Below are 26,515 nucleotides of genomic sequence, written 5' to 3'. Positions count from 1 at the left end.
CTTTAGCTCTTGGAAACCACGCTCACAAGCATCTATCTATTAGAATTTGGCTGATTTCTGTGTTAACTTCGTGAGTGGTGCAGAAATAGAAGAAAAGCCTTCTACGAACCTCCTGTAATAACCTGCTAAGCCCAGAAAACTACGAACCTCCGTAGGAGTTTTAGGCCGTGGCCAAGTCTTCACGGCCTCAATCTTCCGGGTATCTACCTGAACACCATCGACTAAAATGATATGCCCCAGAAAGGTCATTGAGTTCAACCAAAACTCACACTTAGAAAATTTTGCAAATAACTCTCGAGTTTGAAGAACTCTAAGAACGGTACGTAAATGATCCGCGTGTTCTTCCTCGGACCTAGAATATACCAAGATATCGTCGATGAATACAATCACAAATAAATCTAGAAAGGGCCTGAACGGGTTGTTCATCAAATCCATAAATACTGCCGGTGCATTAGTTAGCCCAAATGACATCACTCGGAACTCAAATCGGCCATATCTTGTTCTAAAGGTTGTCTTAGGGATATCTTTGTCCCTAACTCTCACTTGATGATACCCGAATCTCAAATTTATCTTTGAAAACCATTTGGCACCTTGTAATTGATCAAATAGGTCGTCAATCCTTGGAAGAGGATATCTGTTCTTGATCGTCACTTTATTCAGTTGCCGATAGTCAATACACATTTGCAAGGAGTCATCTTTCTTTCGTACAAATAACACGGGTGCTCCTCACGGGGATGAACTAGGCCTAATAAAGCCTTTCTCGAGCAAGTCCTTCAATTGCTCCTTCAACGCTTTCAACTCTGCGGGAGCCATTCTGTAAGAAGGGATAGATATGGGTCTAGTGTTCGGCAGCACATCTGTAGCAAAATCAATCTCCCGCTCTGGAGGGAGGCCTGGAAGCTCTTCCGGGAACACATTCGGAAACTCATTCACTACGGGGACAGACTGAAGAACCTGCGGTTCAGCTTCTATATCTTGAACCCGAACTAGATGGTAAATACAACCTTTTTTGATCATTTTCCTTGCCTTAAGGTAGGAAATAAACCTACCTTTTGGTGACGTAGTATTCCCTTTCAATTCTAAAACTGGTTCTCCCAAAAATTGGAAGCGAACCATTTTTATTCTACAATTAACATTGGCATAGCAAGAAGCCAACCAATTCATGCCCATAATAACATCAAAATCCACCATTTTTATCTCATATAAGTCAACCATAGTACGATGGTTACAAATCACAACTACATAATTTCTATATACTCGACTAGCTATCACCGATTCACCAACAGGTCTAGACACCTCAAAAGGTTTGATCGTCTCTGATTTAACCCCAAACCGACCTGCAATATATGGAGTAACATATGACAATGTGGATCCCGAATCTATCAAAGAATATACATCATAAGACAATACCGATAATATACCTGTGACGACATTGGGAGAAGACTCAAGATCCTGGCGTCCAGCCAGAGCATAAATACAATGCTGAGGACCGCTAGAAATGGGGGCTCTCCCCCTACCTCTACCATGTCTAATTGGCACATGTGAACCTAGCCCCGTAGGGCGTATAGATGATGAAGATTCGGCTACCGATCTTGAAGGCTGGGCCTTACCCCTACCACCTACCGATTGGCAATTGCGCATAGTATGGCCTGGCCGACCGCATGTGTAGCAAACCTCTAAACCTAGTTGACACTGGCCCCAATGTAACTTCCCACACTGGGAACATCGTGGCACTGGTGGCCTCGCCTGACCCGAGTCACCCCTGAACTGGGAACCTGAAGCCCTGAAACTCTGACTCGGCCCGGAATAAGTAGACCTATAAAATATCTGGCCTGTAAACTGTGGAGGCGGACTAGTCATAGCATGGCCAGAATGTCTAGAAAATTGTTGTCGCGGCCCGCCTCTAGACTCACTCATCGGACCCGAAGATCTATCCCTCTTGTTATACCCTCTATCATACTCACGCTCATTTCTTTGCTGTTGTTGGCTTTCTTCCAAATTCTGGGCATGGGCTTGAATGCATGAGATATCCATATTGTCCTGAAGGGACGCAGTCAAGCACCTATCAATCAAATGTGGCCCTAGGCCTCTAACAAATCGGTGCACTCGGTCACCCGTATCGGCTACCATGGCTGAAGCATACCTAGCCAAAGAATTAAAGCGGACACTATACTCTAAAGCACTCATACTCCCTTGCCTAAGATTCAGGAATTTATCGACTCTAGCCCACCGAACCTCTGGAGGCAAGTAATGTCGGAGGAAGGCATCCACAAATTTTTTCCATACCAGGGGAGGTGAATTGGCTCCCCGTGAAGCCATCCAAACTGTATACCAATGAACCGCGACATCCCTCAATCTATAGGATGCTAACTCCACCGATTCAACGTCTGAAGCATGCATTAACTGAAGTGTCCTCAACATCCCATCAATAAAATTCTGAGGGTCCTCTTCCATCTTTGACCCAAAAAATTCTGGATGGTTCAAGCTAATAAAATCACGAGCCCTTGCACTAACAGCCCTATCACCTTGTCCCGTACCTTGCCGCTGAGTCTGGGCGGCAACCAACTGAGTAAGGAAATGAATGGCCTCTTTTACATCTTGGCCCGAAGCATCCGATGGAGGAGCTGGAGTTGGGGCTAAGGCTCCCTCATACTCCTCAGAAATAGGCACTGAATGGGAGGACTGAGATCGATCCATATTCTGGGACTCACCCTTCAGAATATCCATTGGCGGTGCTCTTTCAACTTGTTTTTCTGCCACTGTCTTGCCCTTTTGGGCTGCCGCAGCCTTTCTCTTTACAGGCATTTCTGAAATACACAATACACAGTTAAGGAAAGAGAAACCCATATATCATGGCTCTATCGCACGATCTTATGAAGAAAGAAGGTCATTCATTCCTAAAATGCCCGCAGCCTCCTGTTTATAAGCATGGCGCACAACACACCCATAAACAAAACTCTACTAAACACGACTCGTAGAAACACCCTAGGACAGAACAGCTCTGATAACACTTTTGTCACGACCCAACCCGAGGACCATGACGGGCACCCGGTACTAACCCACCCGGGTACCTCTTATCGTATATTCATATTCACATCTAGGTGGACGACATAGCTTATTCATGAATGCTATACATCAATAACGCTAAACTCATTGGGAAACAACACATTTATACCATCATTGACAACTATGCCCATATAAATATACATAAGCCGACGAGGCCATCAAAATGATATACAAAATATAAGCCGACAAGACTTCAAGACATCTAACCATATACAACTGTCTACGAGCCTCTAAGAAGGGTAGGTAACATCATATAGGCGGACAGGACCCTGGTGTGGCCATGTATGTACACAAAAGAATAATACCAAAAGTTGTAGCTCCAGATGAAATGGAGTTCCTCTAAGCAGTCCCTGAATAAGAAAGCTATAGATCAAGCCTGTCTCCCTGGCCACCTGCGGGCATCACGCATCGTCCACAAACAAAAGGACATCAGTACAAATATTGTACTGAGTATGTAAAGCATAATCAACATCATAGTAAGAGCATAAGAGGCAACATAGGAAACATCATAGGATGGGAAAATCGGGAGATAGTAAAGCCATTATCATCATTACTTACTTACTTGTCTTTCATAGAGACCTTCCATTTCTAAACCGTTCTCATGTAAATACATACATATATATTCATGTTCGTATTCATATTCGTATCCATACCATACCCGACCATGGAGGTTCGGTGTTTCGCATACCCTGCCATGACAAGGCTCGGTGATTATACATACCTGGCCCTATCAAGGCTCAGTGGTATCTGTACCCAATTGCAGTTGTGTGCACGCATTAGGTATCATACCCGGCTATATAAGCTCGGTGTCACGTAATAGTCATACATACTTAGACACGTATACTTAAGAGTCCATAAATATCATCAACATCATTACCATTATCGTTTTTGTCATGTTTGTCCTTGGAGGGTCAACTATCATATAAATGATGCAATGGAATCATGAAAGTATTGAGGATCAGGAGCTTTAGTAGCTTTGGAGATAGAATCATTTGGCGGACATAATGGAACTCATAAAAGGATATATATATATATATAGCATATATATAGCCAAGGAACCATGCCTTATTGAAAGAAGGGTTAGCGTTACATACCTCTTTGTCTTCTCAACTATCTAACGTTCATCGTTGAAACTCGAATAGTCTACATTTAGAAGGATTTATACCATCCTTAATCCTTAATGATACTCTTAAATTCGAACTAGAATAATTCATAGTCTAATGAAAATTGGGCAACATTTCCCTTATTTCGTCAGCTTCCACCATATCACAAAACAACTCCCAACAACCACAATAACATCCATAATACACTCATAATATCCAATTCAAGTAATGACATTACACTAAGCCTCCAATATTCACCACCATGTTAACCTCATACTAGCGACTTCATACCCATATTAGCACATTTTCATGTAATGCTTCTTCATCACCATTATTACCTTCCATAACATGGTTATATTCATATCATACTACAAATCATGAATACATATAGATTACTACTGATAAACATCATAAAAGCTACATTTAGACTTCATTTTCTACTTTCTTCTTCTACCCAAGTCTATCAACCTCTCCGTAGTCTAAATAACATAAAATGATCATCAAACATACCTTTGATTGAGTAGGAATAACCCTTGGATGGAAATAATTCACTTGAAGAAAAACCCTAGCTTCAATCCATAAAGTCTTCTTGACTCTAGTAACCCCTAAGAGCTTCCTTATACTTGATTCCCTTAGATTAATGATATGAGCCTTGGATCTCCTTTGGATTCTTGTATATGAAATGTATGGAATGTTCTAGAGACTTGGAGAGAAGTGGAGAAGTGTTAAAATAAAATGGAGAGAAGTTGGATCACATTTATACACTTGAGAATAACTCAGCCCGTCGGGTGTTATACGGACACTTATACGGTCTGTATAACATTGTACGGTCCGTATAAGTGGTTGTGGTTCACCATCAAGGAAATCATCTTCCTGCTGGGGGTTATACGGACCCCTTATACTGACCATATAAAGTTATACAGACCGTATAAGTGGTCGTATAACCCCACTTCCCTGAAATGGTTTCCGTCGTTTTGTTCGATCTCCAATCCTTATGGAACCTTCTTGACACTTGTGTAACACTTCATTACCAGTCTAAGGATAGTTACCACTCTTCTTTAAGACATCATTAAGTCAACATTAGCTCGGTACTTTACGGAGCTTTTCCAAAACACCACATATACTTTGCCCTTCTTAAGGAACTTTATCCTCTTACTTCCAACATCTTTGCAATCTTAACTAGGATCGTTAAATAACCTTTCTTACTTATAGAAACATCATATTCGTCTCACCCTGCATTATTCTATCTATCACATGACGACATGAAATTTTTCCGAGGTGTAACATGGGTTAACTCTTGTTTTGCTTGCATGCAAAATCTTAAGTGTTAGATCCCAACTAGTTCGGAGTTACGAAAAATCATGCAACATTTTCTCTGTTTTTGTGACATCCCAAGTGTCGACAATAGCACCAACAACAACAATACAACAATACCCATATTAACCCATATCAATTTCCATGGAATTTTACCAATAATTTCCGCCACGGGATTAATTCTGTTAGTTTTTCCAAAATGCCATAATTCACGATTTTATCTTCGAATTTAACAAAACCCAATGCCAACAACGATATCAACAACAACCTAACATCATCCGCCATAATCTAACTCAAAATTTTATGCTAATTCTATCCAAAATGTCCATTTTAATCCATCCATGACAACTACCATAGACCCACTGTTATACCCCGTATTTTGTACGTCGAATTATTCGTAAGCTAATCGACATAAGTTAAGGACGAGACTATTTTGGGATGTGAAATAAAGTGCTTTTAATCCTCAATTTTAATTAGTGCACGATTTGTTATAAATTTCAACTAGTATAGAAATATTAATGGAGATTACAGATTAAATAACTATGATTAGATTATTAAGTTGATATTAGTGATTAATTAAGATTAATTAAGTTAGCTAATTATAATTAAGGTGGGCCCCACCCGATTCTTTAATTTTAAAAAAATACAAAATAAAACAAAACAAATTGATGAGTCATTAAGGGGGGGCGGGGGGCAAGTGTCCAAGGGAGGGACACCATATATAAGCTTAGGTTAATGATCAACTTAGGTTATCATTTTCATTCTACAAATTGAAAGCTTAAGAAAAAGAAAAAGAAGCATTGCCTTGGCTGCCAAGCTCTCGGCCAGCCATGGTTGTTAAAATAAAATGTTTTCTTGCTTTGATTAAGTTTTAAGGAGATTTGCAAGTCCAAGGAGGTGGTAGCAACATTGGGTATTGAATTGAGGAAGAAGAAATAGTGCAATTTGTGCAAATGGGTATAGAATTTGCTCCGATTAAATTAAGGTAAGATTTTCTGGTTTTCTGGTATAATTGGATTAATGGCATTGTAATGGAAAGATTAAAATTGTATTAGATGAAATTGGAAGTAAGAAATTGCATGAATTCGTTGATATTAGGAGTTGTGGTTGTTATATGGAATTGTTGAGTTGAAAGATTAAAAGTGTGGTTTATGTTCATATGTTGTTGTTCGTGTTGTTGTTGTGTTGTCGTTGATATGCCTTCTAAATTTGGAAGAATGAAGTGTATAACGTATCGTATACAAAGCGTATGTTGGTCTGTTTGGTGTATAATCTTAAATGTTAATAACATACCTGGAAGCTTGCTTCTCGACTTTTCAACCTACCTCCTGTCTTGAAATATACATATAAAACTATTCATACTATTGTTAGGATCACCATCATACACTTGTCCTAAACCTTCAAATTGAACCTCCTTAAAATTTGCCGAAATTCGGGCAACATCTCTCTTGTTTATATGCCTAACCCGAATTCATAATTCAACAACCAACAACAACAATACCAACACTAATCATAATATTCTCAAGACCAAAATACTCCATAAACATCTCATATGGGGTTTATTCCATATTTCCACCAACAAAACCACTATACGGCTATTTGACAGTTCTATCTCCGTAAATAACCAAAAATTAACATTAATAATAGGAGATTCTTACCTCCCTCCCAATAATATTGTTGTATCTTCATTTTTTCCCACCTTGAATTGAACCAACCACGTCGCTATACGATTTTGTAATCACAACTATACGCTGTTCGGGCCTAAATCCAGAGATTTTACTTAATTCGCGGTAAAATTTTGGTGTATGGGAGTGGGGAGAATTTTCCAGAAGTTTGGGGGAGTGTTTGGTGCGTTTTGATGAATTAAAAGAGGGTAGACCCCCTTAAATAAGGTTCCATAGACTGCTTGGACCGACCTAAATTTTGCTCTGCGCATTCGCGCCACCTTTGGACGCGTTCGCGCAGGCTTATTTTTTCTGCCTGCACGTTCGTTCAGTAAAAAGGTCATAACTCTTGATCTCGATATATTATGGGGGCCCACGACCTATGGTTAGAAATCTCTTTCAATTATCTACAACATTCATGTTTGGTGTGTTTCCAAATTCCAAACTTATAATAGCGTTTTGGCCCCTCCAAGTCAGATCATCCGAAAACGTATCCTTAAATCATCCTTTTAGAGGGCTTACGCACATGTTTGGCTTAAGGGTCATTCTTAAGACTTCCTCAACTTCCCATGTACAATTCATACCACTTTTCATATGTCCTTTATAAAACCCCGACATTTGGACCTCACCTTAACTTACGGTTACGAGGGCTATTCATCAAATAACGTATTGACTGATTTACACCATACGGTTTCCAAATGTCATCTATATGTTATTCTTATACTCAGATCGTCTAATCTTTATCCCTGACCTGAGCCTAAAATTTGCTCTGCGCGTTCGCTCCCCGTGGTGGCGGGTTCGCGTTGAGTTGGCCCTGGACCTGCTGCGCATTCGCGCCACTCCCTGGCACGTTCCCGCAGGCTATTTTCCTGGCCTGCCATCCCAACTTGTAACGTCCATATCTCCTTACCCCAATGTCCTATTGAGGAGCGGTTTGTTGCGTTGGAAACTGAACTTCACTCTAGCTTTGTTTTGTCTCAAAACTTGTCACGTTCCAAAATATATCCTTCCTCCAAGTCGGACCATCAACCCTAGTTTTCGAAATTTACCTGCTTCCAATCCTCTCGTGGCTTATTACTTGAACTAAATCTTCATGATCATAAATTAAACGCATGCAACCATACATGCCCTTGAAAGTAACTCCAAAATCAACACTTGGGGCGAGCGACACTTATGAATTTCAATGTACAGAACTACGGGGTCTAACAAAGAAGTCACCATTTGAGATTTCTGCAGATGGAGTTCTCAGATATCTAAGCAGACTATGTGTTCCTGATGTTGCAGGATTACATCATCAGATTATGGGAGAGGCTCATTATTCCCGTTATTCTATTCATTCGGGGACAACGAAAATGTATCAAGAAAGTACCTTAAGAAGAGATTTTCATAGTCAAAAGGGATTCGCACTCGAAACGAAATACTCCAAAGTTTCCTAACCTAAGTGTAAAGGATCATTAATAGAAACAGGCGTTTTACGAGTAAAAGAAAACAAAAGAAACTATAAGGACTAAACAGAGGAGGAGGTGTAATGAAATGGTTAAAGGGAACTATGTGGCCGCCGACAACAAGGAGAAGGTTAATGAGTCAGTAGACTTGCCCAAAGGAAAACAAATTTAAATTATAAGACAATGGTTGTGTGAAAGATGCAAAAATGTGATCATGAAGAAAACCGAAAAAAAATCGAGATATATATCTATATATGTGTGCACAAGTTGTAGTATCATAAAGGAAGATGAAGACTCGATGAAAGAAGAAAGGAAAGGGTGTACTTTGTGAGGATTTCACGATAAGAACAAGAACCAGCAGAACACTTGAAGGACTATGATGCATAGCTGTGATGCAAACAAGTAGTTAAGAAGAATTATGGGACAAAATGAGCTAAGCTAATGAAAGGACGAGTCGTGGGAATGGATGGTGTAAAATATCAAGTTTTAATGGTATAGTATAGATATAAATCGGAATTGGAAACCCAGAACAAGGAGAATTTCAATGATATTAAGAATATAGTCGTGGAGAAAGATTAGGGCTAAAAGAGCGTGGTATAGTAGGACACTCCATAAGGGGCCTAATGAATTCCGATGTCCCGATTAACAACTTTGTATGCTAATTACACATGAAACATAGACTATTCTAAGTGGACTAAAACTAAACAGGCATCTATCATTACTAATGGCCTAACACACACTTAATTAAACATCAGTTAAACTAAACAAGCATACAAACATGTTAAAGACTAACCTAATAACACATAATTAAGCTAAACACACGAATATGCTAAATACAGGCAAAAATTTAAGAAAAATGACTAGAAGGAAGAAAATTTACCTTTTCTTCGTGCAACCTTTGTCGAGAATGGAATTGAACCTTTTGCTCCTCACCCGAGACTCAGCCACAACGAAAGAAATAAAATTCTAGACTTAAAACCCAACTAAGTAAAGGTTTCAGCAGAAGTGCTAAATCCCTAGTTAAGTTAGGTATTTTTGCTCTATATTTCTAATGTGTGTATTGAAAAAAATGAGACTTCCCAGGTGTCTAGCTAGACGAGTATAGAGAAATTGTGTAATTATAGGGTGTAATTATCATACTGTGGCAGATTTGATTGATTTAGATATGATGGACTTCGATGTCATTATGGGTATGGATTGGTTGGCCTCTTGTTATGCTAATGTTGATTGTAGAATGAAGGTGGTTCGATTTCAGTTTCCAAGGGATCCAGTTCTAGAGTGGAAGGGTACTGCAGCATCGCCGAAATGTAGGTTTATTTTCTATCTCAAGGCAAGGAAGATGATTGTCAAAGGTTGTATTTACCATAAAGTCCGATTTCAGGATGCAAAAGCAAAGCCACTGACTCTTCAGTCTTTTCAAGTAGTTAATGTGTTTCCAGATGTATTTAAAGATGAGCTTCTAGGTCTTCCACCAGAGTGGGAGATTGACTTTGCTATCGACGTATTACCAGATACTCTGCCAATATCTTGTCCATTGGTTCCATGGTCTTCCTTCCCTTTTACGACTTACGAGATTGTAATTCATCCTTTACTTCATTGTTACGTACTTCCCATGGATTGTACCTTCCAAAACATCATGGGACGTCTCCGATACTCTATTAATATGGTGAAATACATGGCATGCTCATGCTCTGAAAGTGCGAGGTGTAACAGATTTCATGGTGTTCCAGTATCCATAATCACTGATAGAGGAGCACAATTTACAGCTAATTTTTGGAGGTCCTTCCAAGAAGGTTTGGGAACACAGGTAAGAATTAGCACAGTATTTGATCCATAGACTATTAGACAGGCTGAGCGCACTATCCAGACCCTTGAAGATATTGTAAGGGCATGTATGCTAGATTTTGGAGGTAATTGGGCTGATCATTTGCCGCTAATTGAATTAGCATATAATAATAGTTATCACTCCAGCATTCAAATAGCCCCATATGAAGCTCTATATGGGAGGAAATGTAGATCGTCAATTGGATGGTTTGAATTAGGGGAGACAAAGCTAGTAGGCCCAGACTTAATCCAGCAAGCGGTGGAGAAGATCAAGCTTATTCAAGATTGATTATTAACAGCCCAAAGTCATCAAAAATCCTTTGTAGACAATCGTCGACGACGCTTAGAATTCCAAGTTAACGATTGGGTATTCTTCAAAGTGTCACCGATGAAATGTGTAATGAGATTTAGGAAGAAGGGCAAGCTTAGTCCCCGGTATATTGGGCCTTACAAGATTGCGCGCAAGGTAGGCCAAGTAGCATATGAGTTAGATTTGCCTTCAGATTTAGAGTTAGTCCACCTCGTCTTTCATGTGTTAATGCTTGTTTGTGCTCTCATACATGCTTTATATGTATATGTATCTATTTTATGACACCACGCCGCGCTATAGTCAGCAGGGTATGACACATAGTGTGCACACCGCTACAGTTGTGTACGGTATGATGATGATGGCTCCAACAGTGGCTTAATGATGATGATGTAGCCCCACAGTGTGTCTAATATATATGTATAAAGAATGTTTTTTTTAAAAGAATGCATGCATGTCATCCAGCTTCAGAGGCATTTAGATGTATAGGTTGTTTCTCTTCTACCTCATGTTACCTTTATGTCTTTATATGTTGTTCTTCATGCCTTAAATACTCGGTACATTCTTCGTACTAACATGCTTTTATTTTTGGACGTTGAATTCATGCCTGCAGGTAGACAGGGAGATGGTTCAGACCCTTAGGCTGCCTTCTCAGCGCTTGTACTGGAGCACTCCACATGTTCCAGAGTTGCAGTCTAGCTTGGTATGATAATTTTGTGCACATTTGGGTATGGCGGGGTCCTGTCCCGTCCTTATTATGTCTTGTACTCTAGTAGAGGTTCATAGACAAATATGCACAGTTAGATGTTCTATGGGCTTCTCGGTCTATATATTGTTGTATCATTATCTTTGATAGCCTTGTCGTTTGTATATTTTGGTTCAGCACGATCACATATGTATGTATATATCTTTTGGGCTTGTGTCCCTCTTATCTTATGATATCTATTAGTTAGCAGGTTGTCTCGTGACGGCCCGGATGGCACAAACTCAGGTATGACTGTGTAATGTATGTATGTCTTGTGGTGCTCGGTAAGTTAGATCCGGGTGCCCGTCATAGCCCTCCGTTGACATCTTGGAAATATAGGCCTCTTTGTAATTTTACCCTCTTGGTTGTTTGGCCCTCTTGGCAGTTTGATATGAATGTGTCACGACCCAATTCGCGAGTCGCGGTGGCACCTACACTATCCCTCCAAGTAGGCGAACCACATTACTAAAAACTAGTTAAATAAGCGGAAAATTAAAAGAGAATAAGTTATCAAGTCTTAAATACTTATCAAACTAGAAATGTCACGACAACCCCAAAATCTGGTCAAAGGGTACAAGAGCGCTAATATAGTATGGAATAGAAGTCTGAAAATACCCAAAGGCTACATATTGTCTGTCGAATACAAAAACAGAAATAAATAGAGGAGGTCCTTCAGGGGCCACGGATGACCAAGTAGCTCACCCTGAATGACTGAAAGATGTCACCCTCGCGTATCAGCCACAGGGTGTAGAACTGGAACCTGGATCGTACTCTGCACTCAACAAAAGTGCAGCAAGAGTAGTATCAGTGCAACACTTGTACCGGTAAGCATCATAGGCCGACAATGATTAGATAACGCATGAAGAAGTTGAAACAACAAGTAGCATATAGAGCAAACAGGTATGGTTACGTATCATATACAAGTAAAGTGTAAAGGAATCATGAAATCAACCAAGACAGATATAATTCACCAAATGATCAGTCAAATATATGAGTGGATGAATGCAATGCAATCCAGTAGTCACCTCTCTCACTCCACTCTCGTACACACATGCTAAGGGCAGTGCCTCAAAGCCATGACCCATGGGGGACCCGCGAAGTCCATGTACCACTCGTGCTCTCCGGTAGAAACCTCGGAGGCTATTAATCACTCTCAATCTCCGGCAAAGACCTCGGAGTCTCTCTGTCACTCTTCATCTCCGGCAAAGACCTCGGAGTCTCTCAATCACTCACCTCACCAATCATCACAACAATAATATGGAAGGCATGCCATGCACGATATCAGTCCCAACAATATCACAATATAAATCAACAAGTACAAGTCGTATTACTGTCCACTGTTCAATTATCAATATTACCATTATTTTTCGTGTGATGAGTGAACTAGTATGTGACGGAGATACAAACCAGTGATAATCACATAAATAACACATTTGGCGACAAGCCCACATAAATGCTGACAAAACCAGCCTAATTGGAGTTCACCTCCACTTCCTGCCCGAAGGCCTATCATGCTATCCCCGTCACTTTCTACAACTACATACGATTCTCTAATCAGAGTCTAACTAAAGTAGACCGTAACCTACCTCAATGCCGAACAAGTGCCACGAACAATCAAACCAAAGCCTTCTCTTTGCGTAGATCCTCTGAACGATCGAGATCTATCAAATATGCGATCTACGTTAGAATACAAATCTAAGGACACCCATATTGATATACTTGTATACGAAACCTAAAAACGACCTTAAAAAGTGACCACGGACGCACAAGGGCAGAACTGAAATTTTATTGAAAAATCATATCACCCATAACCTAAGGATTATATATTTTTATGCAATTCGTCAATTTCAATCTTTAATGCAAACTTATCTATTCTATTGTAGATAAATTTAACTTAGGGATATTCGGATATACAAAAAAAAGAAAAGGAAACTAACGTATCTTGGCAGTAGAGTAAGGAGTGAAATATGAGATAACATTGGTCTGTTACAATAATGAAAAATCACACAATATGACTTGCATCATTTAGTAGTAGTGCTCAATGATTAGATCATCATATGCCCATTATTACTCCTTAAGTTTATTAATCACACTTTGCACGTTATATGCAGTTCCTGAGCAACACTACCCCAGCCAAACACAATTTCCAATGTATTTTATTTATCTAAAAATGAAAAGGGACCTAATTGATCTTTTGGCTAAACAGAAATTTGTTTTCGTAATAAAGGAGACCCCTTTCTATTTGTCAATTCACTCCCGCAAAGTCAAATTAATAGTGGCCATATCTCTGTCTCACAACTCAAGTAGTGGTATTCATCATTTGTGAATATTCATTAATTTATTTAAGTGAAAGGAGCAATTGTAAAAGAGAATACCTGCCACTGCAAGGTTTGATTCACGGGGGAAATAACGCTTCAGTTATTGCCGTCACTTAGATGCTTAGGGTTTGTGTTTGGTTTGGGTGAATGAAACAATAATGCCTTTCTAATCCATGTACGTGCTATGTTCTCTTCCTTGAAAATGGGCATTTCTTGGGACCCACTAAACAATCACCTAGTCTAACCTAAAAGTCCACACTTAATTATTAGGTAAAGTGGAGTGTACCCAATGTAAAATTACTGCTAGTGTAGGATGCGTTTAATTTATGCTTCTACATAAATTATCTACATGCATTCAAGTACTACATCTATAAATATTATCAAGGCACACGTAGTTATATGAAACCATAAAATAGAAAACTCTAAAATTCTGAAATTACTCGAAGATCCACTATATATAAAATAAAATAAAAACTATTGGTCTTATTACATAAACTTAATAACTTACTCACTTTACCACATTTTGTACTTATAATTTTTTTTTTTTTATCATTCCGTCAAATACTTTATTTACCAACTTATTCCTTGTATGGGTGCAAATAATATTCCTATGAATAAACTATTCATACTCATTAAATAGATATATTCCCAAAAATTACCCATCAATTATATCACCGTGCCCCTATCCCCACAAGTCAAGAATATCCTTTTAAACTACAAAAAAGGTATTTTATCGAAAACGAGTTCACAGGTGCTAAACGCCCAAACGGGTCGTTACATCAAATACCAATCAAACAATCGCTCGTCCTCGAGCGACAACGGTAAAGGTGGAGAAAAAGAGGTACCTGAACTGTCGAACAGCTGAGGATATCTACTTCGCATATCTTCCTCGGTCTCCCAAGTGGCCTCCTCAACCGGACGGTGCTTCCACTGCACCTTGACTGAAGCAATATCCTTGGACCTCAACTTTGTCACTTGCCTATCCAAGATTGCTACGGGCTCTTCCTCGAAGGATATATTCTGGTCTAGTAGTACCGAATCCCACTGAATGATATAAGACCCGTCTGAATGGTACTTCTTCAGCATGGAAACATGGAATACCGGATGAACACCCGCCAAACCTGGTGGCAAAGCCAACTCATAAGCCACCTCGCCAACACGACGAAGAATCTCAAAAGGGCCAATAAACCTCGGGCTCAACTTGCCCTTCTTCCCAAATCGCATCACACCCTTCATTGGTGAAACCTTCAATAGGACCTGCTCACCAACCATGAACTCCATATCACGAACCTTCCGGTCAGCATACTCCTTCTGCCTACTCTGAGCTGCCAGAAGCTTTTCCTGAATAAGCTTCACCTTGTCCAAAGACTCCCTTAGCAAATATGTACCCCAAGGTCGAACTTCAAAAGCATCAAACCACCCAATAGGAGAACGACACCTTCTACCATATAAAGCCTCGAATGGCGCCATATCAATACTGGAATGGTAGCTATTGTTGTACGCGAACTCTGCCAAGGGTAAGAATTTGTCCCAATGACCACCAAAATCAATAACACAAGCCCTCAACATATCCTCCAGCACCTGAATAGTCCTCTCGGACTGACCATCTGTCTGCGGGTGGAACGCGGTGCTTAGATCTAACTTAGTTCCCAATTCCTTCTGCAAAGTCCTCCAGAAATGGGAAGTAAACTGAGTGCCTCTGTCGGAAATGATGGAAATAGGAACCCCATGTAATCGTACTATCTCTCGAATGTAGATCCAGGCCAACTTCTCCGCGTTATAAGTAGTCTGAACCGGAATGAAGTGTGCAGATTTAGTCAACCTATCCATAATAACCCAAATCGAATCAAACTTGTCAAAAGTCTTCGGAAGACCTACCACGAAATCCATAGCAATCCTTTCCCATTTCCATTCCGGAATAGGCATCCTCTGAAGCACACCACCTGGTCTCTGGTGCTCATACTTAACCTGCTGGCAATTCGAACACTGAGCAACAAACTCCACAATGTCTCTCTTCATTCGACCCCACCAATAGTGTTGCCTCAAGTCACGATACATCTTTGTTGCTCCTGGATGAATGGAGTATCTGGAACTATGAGCCTCTTTCAAGATCAACGGAATCAAATCACCAACTCTAGGAACGCAAATGCGCCCCTTAATCCTCAGAACACCCTCATCATCAAGAATAGCCTCTTTGGCTTCTCCACTTAGCACTTTATCCCGAATCTTACACAATTTCACATCCTCAAACTGTTGGGCCCTAATCTGCTCCAAAAGAGATGACCTCGCCTCCACACAAGCTAGAACCTTACCAGGTTCTGAAATATCGAGCCTCACCATACTATTAGACAAACATTGAACCTCCATAGCTAACGGACGCTCTCCCATAATCAAACACGCCAAGCTGCCCATACTCACTGCCTTCCGGCTCAACGCATCAGCTACCACATTAGCTTTTCCCGGATGATAAAGGATAGTAATATCATAATCCTTGAGCAACTCCATCCATCTACGCTGCCTCGAGTTCAAATCTCTTTGACTAAACACATGCTTAAGGCTACGATGATCTGTGAAGACCTCACAATGAACTCCATACAAGTAATGCCTCCAAATCTTCAAAGCGAAGACTACTGCAGCCAACTCCAAGTCATGAGTGGGGTAGTTTTTCTCGTGAACCTTCAACTGTCTCGAAGCATACGCGATCACCCTACCCTCTTGCATCAGCACACAACCCAAGACAATCCGAGAAGCATCACAATAAACAGTAAAGTCCTTTCCCTCCACAGGTAAAGCCAAAATCGGGGCTGAAGTCAATAAAGCCTTGAGCTTCTGAAAGCTCTGTTCACACTCATCGGACCACTGGAAAGGCAGATTCTTCTGAGTCAACCTAGTCAAATGGGAAGCAATAGATGAAAACCCCTTCACAAATCGGCGATAATAACTCGCAAGTCCCACGAAGCTCCGAATCTCAGTCACCGAAGTAGGCCTGGCCCAATCTCTAACCGCCTCGATCTTCTTGGGATCAACCATAATCCCGTCCTTAGACACAACATGTCCCAAAAATGCCACGGAACTGAGCCAGAACTCACACTTGGAAAACTTGGCATACAATTTTGTCTCCTTCAACAGGCCAAGCACGATCCTTAGATGCTTCTCATGATCTTCCTTACTCCGAGAGTACACCAAGATGTCATCAATAAATACGATCATGAACGAATCTAAGTAAGGCTTGAATATCCCATTCATCAAATCCATGAACGTTGCGGGGGCATTAGTAAGCCCGAAAGACATCACCAAGAACTCATAATGACCATAACGGGTCCTAAAAGCGGTCTTCGGAATATCCTCCGCTCGAATCTTCAATTGATGATAGCCTGACCTCAAATCAATCTTAGAAAAAATCGATGCGCCCTGAAGCTGGTCAAATAAGTCATCAATGCGGGGTATTGGATACTTATTCCTGATTGTAACCTTGTTCAATTACCGGTAATCGATACACATCCGCATAGTACCATCTTTCTTCTTCACGAACAGAACGGGGGCACCCCAAGGAGAAATACTGGGTCTAATAAATCCTTTGCTCAGCAAGTCTTGCAACTGCTCCTTCAACTCTCTCAACTCTGCTGGGGCCATCCGATAGGGTGGAATAGAAATAGGTCGGGTGCCTGGCTCCAAGTCAATGCAAAAGTCAATATCTCGATCAGGCGGCATACCAGGCAAATCTGTAGGGAAAACCTCTAAGAACTCACAAACAACTGGCACTGACTCTATGGAAGGAGTATCCACACTAGTATCCCGAATATGAGCTAAATATGCCAAACATCCCTTATCCACCAACTTCCTCGCCTGAAGAAATGATATGATATTCTTAGGTGCTGGACTAGGAGTACCCTTCCACTCTAACCGTGGAATACCTGGCATGGCCAACGTGACTGTCTTGGCATGACAGTCTAAAATAGCATGATAAGGAGATAACCAGTCCATGCCCAAAATAATATCAAAGTCCACCATATTCAAAATAACCAAGTATACCCACGTATCATACCCCATAAACGTGACCACACAAGACCTATAGACCCGATCTACTATCACAGAATCTCCGACAGGAGTAGAGACACGAATAGGTACATGAAGCATATCACAAAGCATATCCAGACCCGTAGAGAAATAGGTGGATACATAAGAGAAAGTAGAACCCGGATCAAATAAGACAGAAGCTGATCGTTGACAAACCGAAATAATACCTGTAATAACCGCATCAGAGACCTCGGCCTCTGGTCTACCCGGAAAAGCATAAAAATGGGCACGTCCACCCTCGAACTGTGTGCCTCCACGACCACCACGGACTGCCTGAGATCCTCCTCTCACTGACTAAGCGCTGCCTCTACCAGACTGATGACCACCTCTGCTAGGCTGATGGCCACCCCTGCCCGACTGCGAACCCCCTCTACTAGAATATCCTCCTCCTCTAGCTGGCAGTGCTGGAGGCCTAGATGTCGAAACTCTGGAACCCTGCCTGGATCTAGGACACTCTCTCGCGTAATGCCCTATCTCTCCACACTCAAAACATGCTCCTCTGGCCATAGGTTGTTGAACTGTCATAGAAGAACCAGAATACCCTCCGCGGTCTGATGATTGAGAGTGAGAACCTCGGGAAGTCTGCCCAGGACTATGCCCGCTATAACCTGAAGAACCACCTGCCAAAGCTTGTAGTGATGACTGGATGGGGCAGCTGTAGGGATGATGACGGACCCTGTCATGGTGTCCCTCACCTCTAACAGGACCTCTAAAACTGTCAAATCTACGAGCTTTCTTGTCGCCACCCCCACTATGTGCCCGACCCATCTCTGACTCAACCCTCCCGGCATGCTCTACTACTGACTTAAACGAGGCCCCAGAAGCCTCCAACTGTAAGGTCGCTAGCCGAAGCGGACAGTCCAACCCCTTCACAAATCTCCTTACTCTCTCAGCCTCTGTGGAAAGTAATATCGTCGCGTAACGGGACAAAGCGAGAAATCTGGTCTCATACTCCGCGATAGACCGACCCCGCTGCTCCAATATCGAAAACTCATCCTTCCTATTGTCTCTCAGAGTACGAGGGACATACTTCTCCAAGAACACCTGGTAGAACTGGGTCCAGGTCAAAGGTGACGACCCAACTAGTCGACACTCCATGTACGATCTCCACCACTGCTTGGCATCCCCAACTAACTAGAAAGAAACATAATCGACCCCGTGAGACTCCACTACACCCAACTTATGAAGCATCTCATGGCAGCTAATAATAAACTCATACGCATCCTCCCCGGGAGTACCATAGAACCAAGGAGGAGACATTTTAGTAAACCCCTCAAACAATTTTCGCTCCTCACTGGTCAACACTGGCCCATCCATAGGCCTTAGAGCAAAATCAGGCGCTGGAGTAGTGTTATGTCCCGTATTTTCGTATAACGGGAAATCAAGAAATAAATAAGACTTGTGTATGTTGAGGAGATATTTTGATTCAAGTTGCTATGCTCATGTTGATTATGAAATCATTGATGTCGAGACCTCGGGGAAGGCCGAGGGTAAATGTGGAATTTTGGAAATTAGTTCGGGAATTATAAAACGGGACGTTTAATGAATCGGGCCAAGAAATGGAACAAAAAAATTGTGGCCCAAGTAACTAGGGGCGGCCGGCCATATTCATGGCCCAAGCCCCTTTGTTAAATGATCATGTGCCATGCACATGATCAACATAGTGGATATATATCATGTAACCCCTTTGAATTATCTAGAATCAAGATCAAATAAAAAAAAAAAAAAAAAAGAGAAGGGGCATCAAATAAAGGCTCTCGGCCGAAAGGGTTAGGAGAAAAAGAAAAATCATCCAAGTTTTGTTGTTGATTCAAAAATCTCAAGTTTTACATAATTGTGAAGTACTCAAGACGCTCTCCGACGTGATACAAGTAGCTTGGAGAAAGAGCGACGTTTGCGACAAGTCGGAAATTCAAGAAAAAGGTAAGAATTTTATGTTTTAATATTATGAAATGGATATATATGTGATAGTGATTGATGTTGCATGAGGATTGTGGGATGGTGTTGTGTTTGTGCATGGTGTGTGTGTGTATAAAGGGTGTGTTTGGCCGTGAGGGGATGAGGTGCAAGGCATAAGAATTTTATCTTGTTTAGTTTGAATAATGTGTTGTTGTGATCTTTATGTTGTAAAGGATTGATTAAAGAATTGAGTTGGTGTTAGAAAATAATTTCGGACGTTATCGGAAAGCGTATACATTTGGTATATTTGTGTATATCATAGTATATGTATGACACTAAAGACCTTAAATAAGATTTATGGTTGATGATAACGAATTTGGAATGAAACGACGCAAGTTAGAACGTTCGTCGTAACTTTTGGTGTTTTGAATGAAAATTGGAAAGTAGTGAACTTTGGGGATGTTTGTATGTGATTTGGAACTTGTATGTAGTGTGTTTGAATAATTGGGAATGAGTGAATGAATGGACTAATGTGGAAATAGATTTGGAATTTTGAAGTTGAATCAAGAATTTGCCAACTTATGTATTAAAGTGAAATTTTGAAGTTAATGTAGTATGATTGTGGTTTGTATGGTTTAATGATGTTTGGGCTGTTGTTGTCGTTGTATTTTAAGCCGAGCTAAGTCTCGGGGGTGTTAGATTTATAGGGGAAGTGCTGCCGAAATTTCGGTAGCCAAATATAGCCCAAAGACTAAAATGTTAATTCTTATGAATAGTAACTGGTAAAAGTGACCATTTGCAGTTTCTGGACGAAACGGGAATTGCGATTTGAGGACCGTAAGGCGCCAACCAGGTATGTAAAGCCTACCTATCATTCTTTTGGCATGTCCTAGACATACTAGGTTAAGATCGGCCCCTCGGGAATAACCCTGCTCTTGGAAATCGAAGTTCAAGTTCGAGCACTGTTCACTCAGCGCGATTGAACCCTTTTAGTCGCATTTGGTTAAAAGAATGTTCGTACATCCATAACTTGTGCTGTTGTGTCCGAAACTCTCCGAAACTTTCGTAGATGGCTCTATGGAGCCGAAAGTCTGTGATTTGTGTCCGCCGCCTCAATTTGACCCGAGGTGGGCCCGCGAGCCCCGAGGCTCCCCTTATTCGGTTTGTTTGGTCCGTTCGTGTCCGTTATAATCTGCGACCGTCTGTTTATGACCAAGGATGCGTTTGAAACTTCCTATGCCATTAATGTACGTTTTCCCCTCTGAATGATGTGAGATTTTTGAAAAATGACTTATGAACGCTTTTTCTTGAGGACTTGGCAGTTTGGAACTCCGTAACTTTTACACATAAACTTTGATCAATCTGATTCCTGCTCCGAGCCTTCTGGCGTCAGTATATACCTATACGTAAACTATATGTTGAGTCCGACAAATTTATTTTTGATATGCATATGGTTTCTGCACTACTCTGTTCGTGCTGTCTGCTATGACTTCGTTCGTCGGTACCCGGGCCGACTTTGTGATCGTGCGCGCTAAAATATATTCGGGAGTTATGATGTGTTACGGTTTCCGAGGCCTCGCCATAGGGCCGGTTACCGCTTATGGAGTTATGATGTGATATGGCATTTGATATGTTCTGATGATATGATGTGTATGTGATATGATGTGTCTGGAGATTGTACGGAGATTTGAAAACTTCTGGAGTTATGATGTGTTGTGGCACCAGCGTCGGGGGGGTGACCACGTTCTTAAACCCTGTACATGATTTGATTTGCATTTGTACGTTCGCCTCCCGCACAGGTTTGCTTTGTTTGCGATGTCGGTGTGTTTGTTCTTTCTGACTCCAGCTGTGTTTGTGATTCCTGTACCTTCTGCTTTACATACTCAGTACTTCTCCCGTACTGACCCCCGTTTTCTTCGGGGGCTGTGTTTCATGCCCGCAGGTACAGAAGCTCGTTTGGGTGGTCCTCCAGTTTAGGCTACTCATTCTGCTGTGTTGGAGAGCTCCCCTTTGATCCGGAGCCTACTTTGGTACATATCTTTTGTTGTGTCTGTATTCTGTATATTTGGATGAGTGGGTACGGCGGGGCCCTGTCCCGTCCTATGTTCTTATGTTCTGTTTTGTCTAGAGGCCTGTAGTCAGATTTGTGGGTCGTGGGTCCGGTGTGGTTGCATGTGAGTCTGTTTTACGATCTTAAGTGGCCCGTACGCTACTATGGCCAAGTCGGCCTCTGAGTTTGTATGTATGTGTATGCATTTGGGGGCGATGTGCATTCCGCCACCCTTCTGATGTGTGTGTGTGAAATTTGGCGATGTACATTCCGCCTTCCTTCTGATTTGTGATTTGTCTGATCTGTACGGGCGACTGCTAGGATAAGTGTTCAGTAAGTGTCTGATTGCGATGATGAGTTCGAATAACGTACGTTGAGTTTGGACGAGTCTGATTACGATGGTTTGGGTGTGAGTTCGTTTGGGGTGTCCCAGAAGGACACCAGTCGCGGCCCACGGGGCTGGGTCGTGACAAAAGTGGTATCAGAGCGGTTTGTCCTCGGAATGCCTACAGGCCGTGTCTAGTAGAGTCTTGTTTATCGATGTGTTGTGCACCACATCTATAAACAGGAAACTACAGGACATCTAGGATGTTGTGTTGCCCTTTCTTTGGAATCTTAGATCGTGCGATAGAGCTGTGTTATTAGGGTCATTCTGATCTGACCCGTTGTTGTGTTTGCAGTGATGCCTCCGAAGAAGGCAACGGCGGCCCAGAAGGGCAAGGCGAAGGTGGGAGAGACCAGTCAGGCACAACGGGCTACTCGGGCTCGTGTTTATGATTTGCCTGAGGTTACACCTCATTCTGAGGGGTCTGCTACACCCCCATTAGTACAGCCTGGAGCGGGACCTTCAGCAGCTCCAGAGGTCCGTGTACCCGCTCCTGAGACTCCAGCTCCTCAGCCAGGGGCGGAGGATAGGACCCTGAGGGAGGCTGTACAGTTGCTGACCACGATTGTAGCCGGACAGGCTCGCAGGCGCGGGCGGAGGGACGATGATGATGAGGACAGGCGGGAAAGCCTGAGAGTTCGGGAGTTCTTGTTATGCGGCCCTCCAGAGTTTTTCGGGTCTAAGCCCGACGAGGACCCCCATGACTTCATTCGGGGGATGCGGCGTGCATTAGACTTGGTCAGGGCGTCAGAGACCGAGTCGGTTGAGCTAGCTTCGCATAGACTTCGGGATGTTGCCGCGCATTGGTATGAGACTTGGGAGCTATCCCGGGGTGAGGGTGCTCCTCCAGCTATGTGGGATCAGTTTGTGACTGCTTTCACCCGCCACTTTCTGCCCCCAGAGTTACGACGGGAGCGAGCTGATCGGTTTTTGCATCTGCAGCAGAGGGGTCGGAGCGTCCGTGAATATAATTTGGAGTTTGATTCCCTGGCCCGGTATGCCCCTGCCGTGGTGGCAGATATGACAGATCGGATGCATAGGTATGTTATGGGGCTGGATCGTTACTTGATTGACGGGTGCATGGCGGTATCATTGCAGACAGATATGGACATTGCCCGTCTACAAGCCTACGCCCAGGGGATGGAGAACCGGCACCGAGCAGATCGGCCCAGCCGAGAGTATGATGGGAGACGGCCCAAGAGGGCCAGATCAGCGGGGTATCCTGGAGATTCACGGGGCGGGCAGCCGCAGTATCAGTCCAGCGGGTACTTTCCTCCGTCAGGCCGGGACACACAGTCTGTTGGTAAGAGGTTTGAGGGAGCAGGACCGTCCAGGGCAGACCAGAGTTCCAGAGCCCCAGGTCCTCAGGCGAGCAGGGGTCCCACTCAGTTTAGGCCACCCATACCCCAGTGTTCGTATTGTGGAAGATCGCACCCAGGTGAGTGCTTCAGGGCCACAGGGGCTTGTTTTGCTTGCGGCCGCCAGGGCCATATCATGCGGGATTGTCCGTGGGCAGGCGGTTCCGGTAGCGCAGCACCGCCGATGAGATCTGTTGCGGGTTCGTCATCTACCCCTTCGGCCACGCGCTCTACGGGGCGAGGTACGCCAGCACCAGCGGGCCGCGGTAGAGGCCGTGGTGGGGGTTCAGATTCTAGCGGTCCCTCGAACCGCATCTATGCTTTGACCGGTCGTCGGGACCCAGAGGCACCCCCAGACACAGACCCAGGTATACTACTAACCCCTTTTGTTTAATGAATATGTGCAATGGTAGGTTTGCACCTCAGTATTATGCGATATTCTTTTTGTGTGTGTCAGTAAAGGTAGGGTAAGAATCTGAATTAATGAAAATATCCGAGGCAGTTATCTGTACATGTGGGAGGAAAATATATGGGATTTGGAAGGCTAGAACGATAGACCACACACCAGAAAAGCAAACGACCTCTTTGGGTCAGAGTGGGACCCGCTACGAAAAATTTCCGAAAAAATTTGCTAAGACCCCGTTTGGCCTAAAATTACGTGACAAAGGTCGTGCGAGGCAATTGGCGAAATTATATCAGCCCTAACGCGTCAAAATGTGTAAAAGTTTCAGGGTTAAGCGTGCTCAAGCCAGAGCAATTCTGGGATGGGTGACCCCCTGGGAAGTAACGCAAAATTTTGCACAAGTGTAAGTATGATTAAGGTAAATGAAAACTTGGGGTAACCAAAGGCAAATAGGATGTGTGTGAAGTAATTAGTGCCCTTTCGAGAGTCGCGCGGAACGAGGCGGACTAACTGGGCAAAAAGGAAAGGGGACGACACCTCTTGGGAAATTGAACGAATTTGAATAACAGCCAGAGATGTTCGCCAGTAAGGTATGAATAAACGTGTGTATGTGTATATGTATGTGTATGTGTGTGTGTATGATTCTCATTTGCTGCCTATGAGGGCTAAGAGCCGAACCCCGGAAACTAATGTTGGGATAAACAAAGGATAAGCAGTGTGAGTAATTGGAATTTTTGAAGGAGTCGATACGTAAGACGCAAGGTAAATTGTGTGACGACTGATGAGTGAGTTTGCAAATAAAAAGGAAATTCTCATGAATTATTGGAGTCTTAATGTGAATGATGTGATCCTAAATTGACAATCTATCTGTGGTGCTTCTGCACTTCCAATTCCGATGAGGCTCTACCTAGTACGCCTCTGTGATTCTGAATCCGTTTCTGTTTGGCACACCTCTGTGGGTCTGACTCTGGATATAAATCCGTCTGATATGCTTCGGTGCGTTTGATTTTGACCGCGTGTGTGTTTGATACACTCCGGTTTGACTGATCACGACTTTGTATGAAACAATTTTGTATATTCGCTTCTGATTTCGGATCTGTTCGATATGATCCCATACGTCTGATTTCGATTGTGAATCTGTTTGGTATACCTTCGTGTGTTTGATTCTGCTTACGAATTCGTCTGATACGCCTTTGTATGTCTGACCCTGATCTCAGATTTGTTTGACCCACTTTTGTACCTCTGACTTCGCCTACGAACCCATCCGCCATAAGTTGAGTATGTCTGCCTCTGATTATGAATCCGTCCGGTTTTAGTTCTGAATCTGTTTGGCATGAAGTGTCTGATATGAAGTAAAGAGAGATTACGACGATGTGGTAAGGGAACTCAGGAGTGTGACAAGGAAATGATATTGACGATGATGTCTGGAAAGCGTCTTACCATTACAAGAATATAGTGCAGGGTTTGGGGATTTCGTAGGGTATGAGGAAATGTATTATAAAGCCATGTGAATCGGTGACGTGAGAAATCTACCCCTGGTATTGGTAGAGAAACCATGTCGGAGAAATCAATGAAGGACAACTATCAAGAGAACCCTCCCGGAGTAGTGCGACACCCATGAGGTCGATTCAACATTCGAGGATGAATGTTCTTAAGGGGGGGGGAGAATGTTATGTCCCGTATTTTCGTATAACGGGAAATCAAGAAATAAATAAGACTTGTGTGTGTTGAGGAGATATTTTGATTCAAGTTGCTATGCTCATGTTGATTATGAAATCATTGATGTCGAGACCTCGGGGAAGGCCGAGGGTAAATGTGGAATTTTGGAAATTAGTTCGGGAATTACAAAACGGGACGTTTAATGAATCGGGCCAAGAAATGGAACAAAAAAATTGTGGCCCAAGTAACTAGGGGTTGCCGGCCATATTCATGGCCCAAGCCCCTTTGTTAAATGATCATGTGCCATGCACATGATCAACATAGTGGATATATATCATGTAACCCCTTTGAATTATCTAGAATCAAGATCAAATAAAAAAAAAAAAAAGACAAGGGGCATCAAATAAAGGCTCTCGGCCGAAAGGGTTAGGAGAAAAAGAAAAATCATCCAAGTTTTGTTGTTGATTCAAAAATCTCAAGTTTTACATAATTGTGAAGTACTCAAGACGCTCTCCGACGTGATACAAGTAGCTTGGAGAAAGAGCGACGTTTGCGACAAGTCGGAAATTCAAGAAAAAGGTAAGATTTTTATGTTTTAATATTATGAAATGGATATATATGTGATAGTGATTGATGTTGCATGAGGATTGTGGGATGGTGTTGTGTTTGTGCATGGTGTGTGTGTGTATAAAGGGTGTGTTTGGCCGTGAGGGGATGAGGTGCAAGGCATAAGAATTTTATCTTGTTTAGTTTGAATAATGTGTTGTTGTGATCTTTATGTTGTAAAGGATTGATTAAAGAATTGAGTTGGTGTTAGAAAATAATTTCGGACGTTATCGGAAAGCGTATACATTTGGTATATTTGTGTATATCATAGTATATCTATGACACTAAAGAC

At 42.3% G+C, this 26,515-nt stretch overlaps 1 pseudogene; it reads right to left on the bottom strand.

Annotated features, from left to right (window-relative positions):
- The window catches only part of LOC132639538 (uncharacterized), a 66,300-nt pseudogene that overhangs the window by 23,897 nt on the left and 15,888 nt on the right, over positions 1-26,515 (bottom strand).

Source organism: Lycium barbarum, chromosome 5, assembly GCF_019175385.1.
Source record: "Lycium barbarum isolate Lr01 chromosome 5, ASM1917538v2, whole genome shotgun sequence".
NCBI lineage: Eukaryota > Viridiplantae > Streptophyta > Magnoliopsida > Solanales > Solanaceae > Lycium > Lycium barbarum.
Note: the sequence above shows the minus strand (reverse complement) of the source record. Positions and strands in the feature narration are given on the sequence as shown.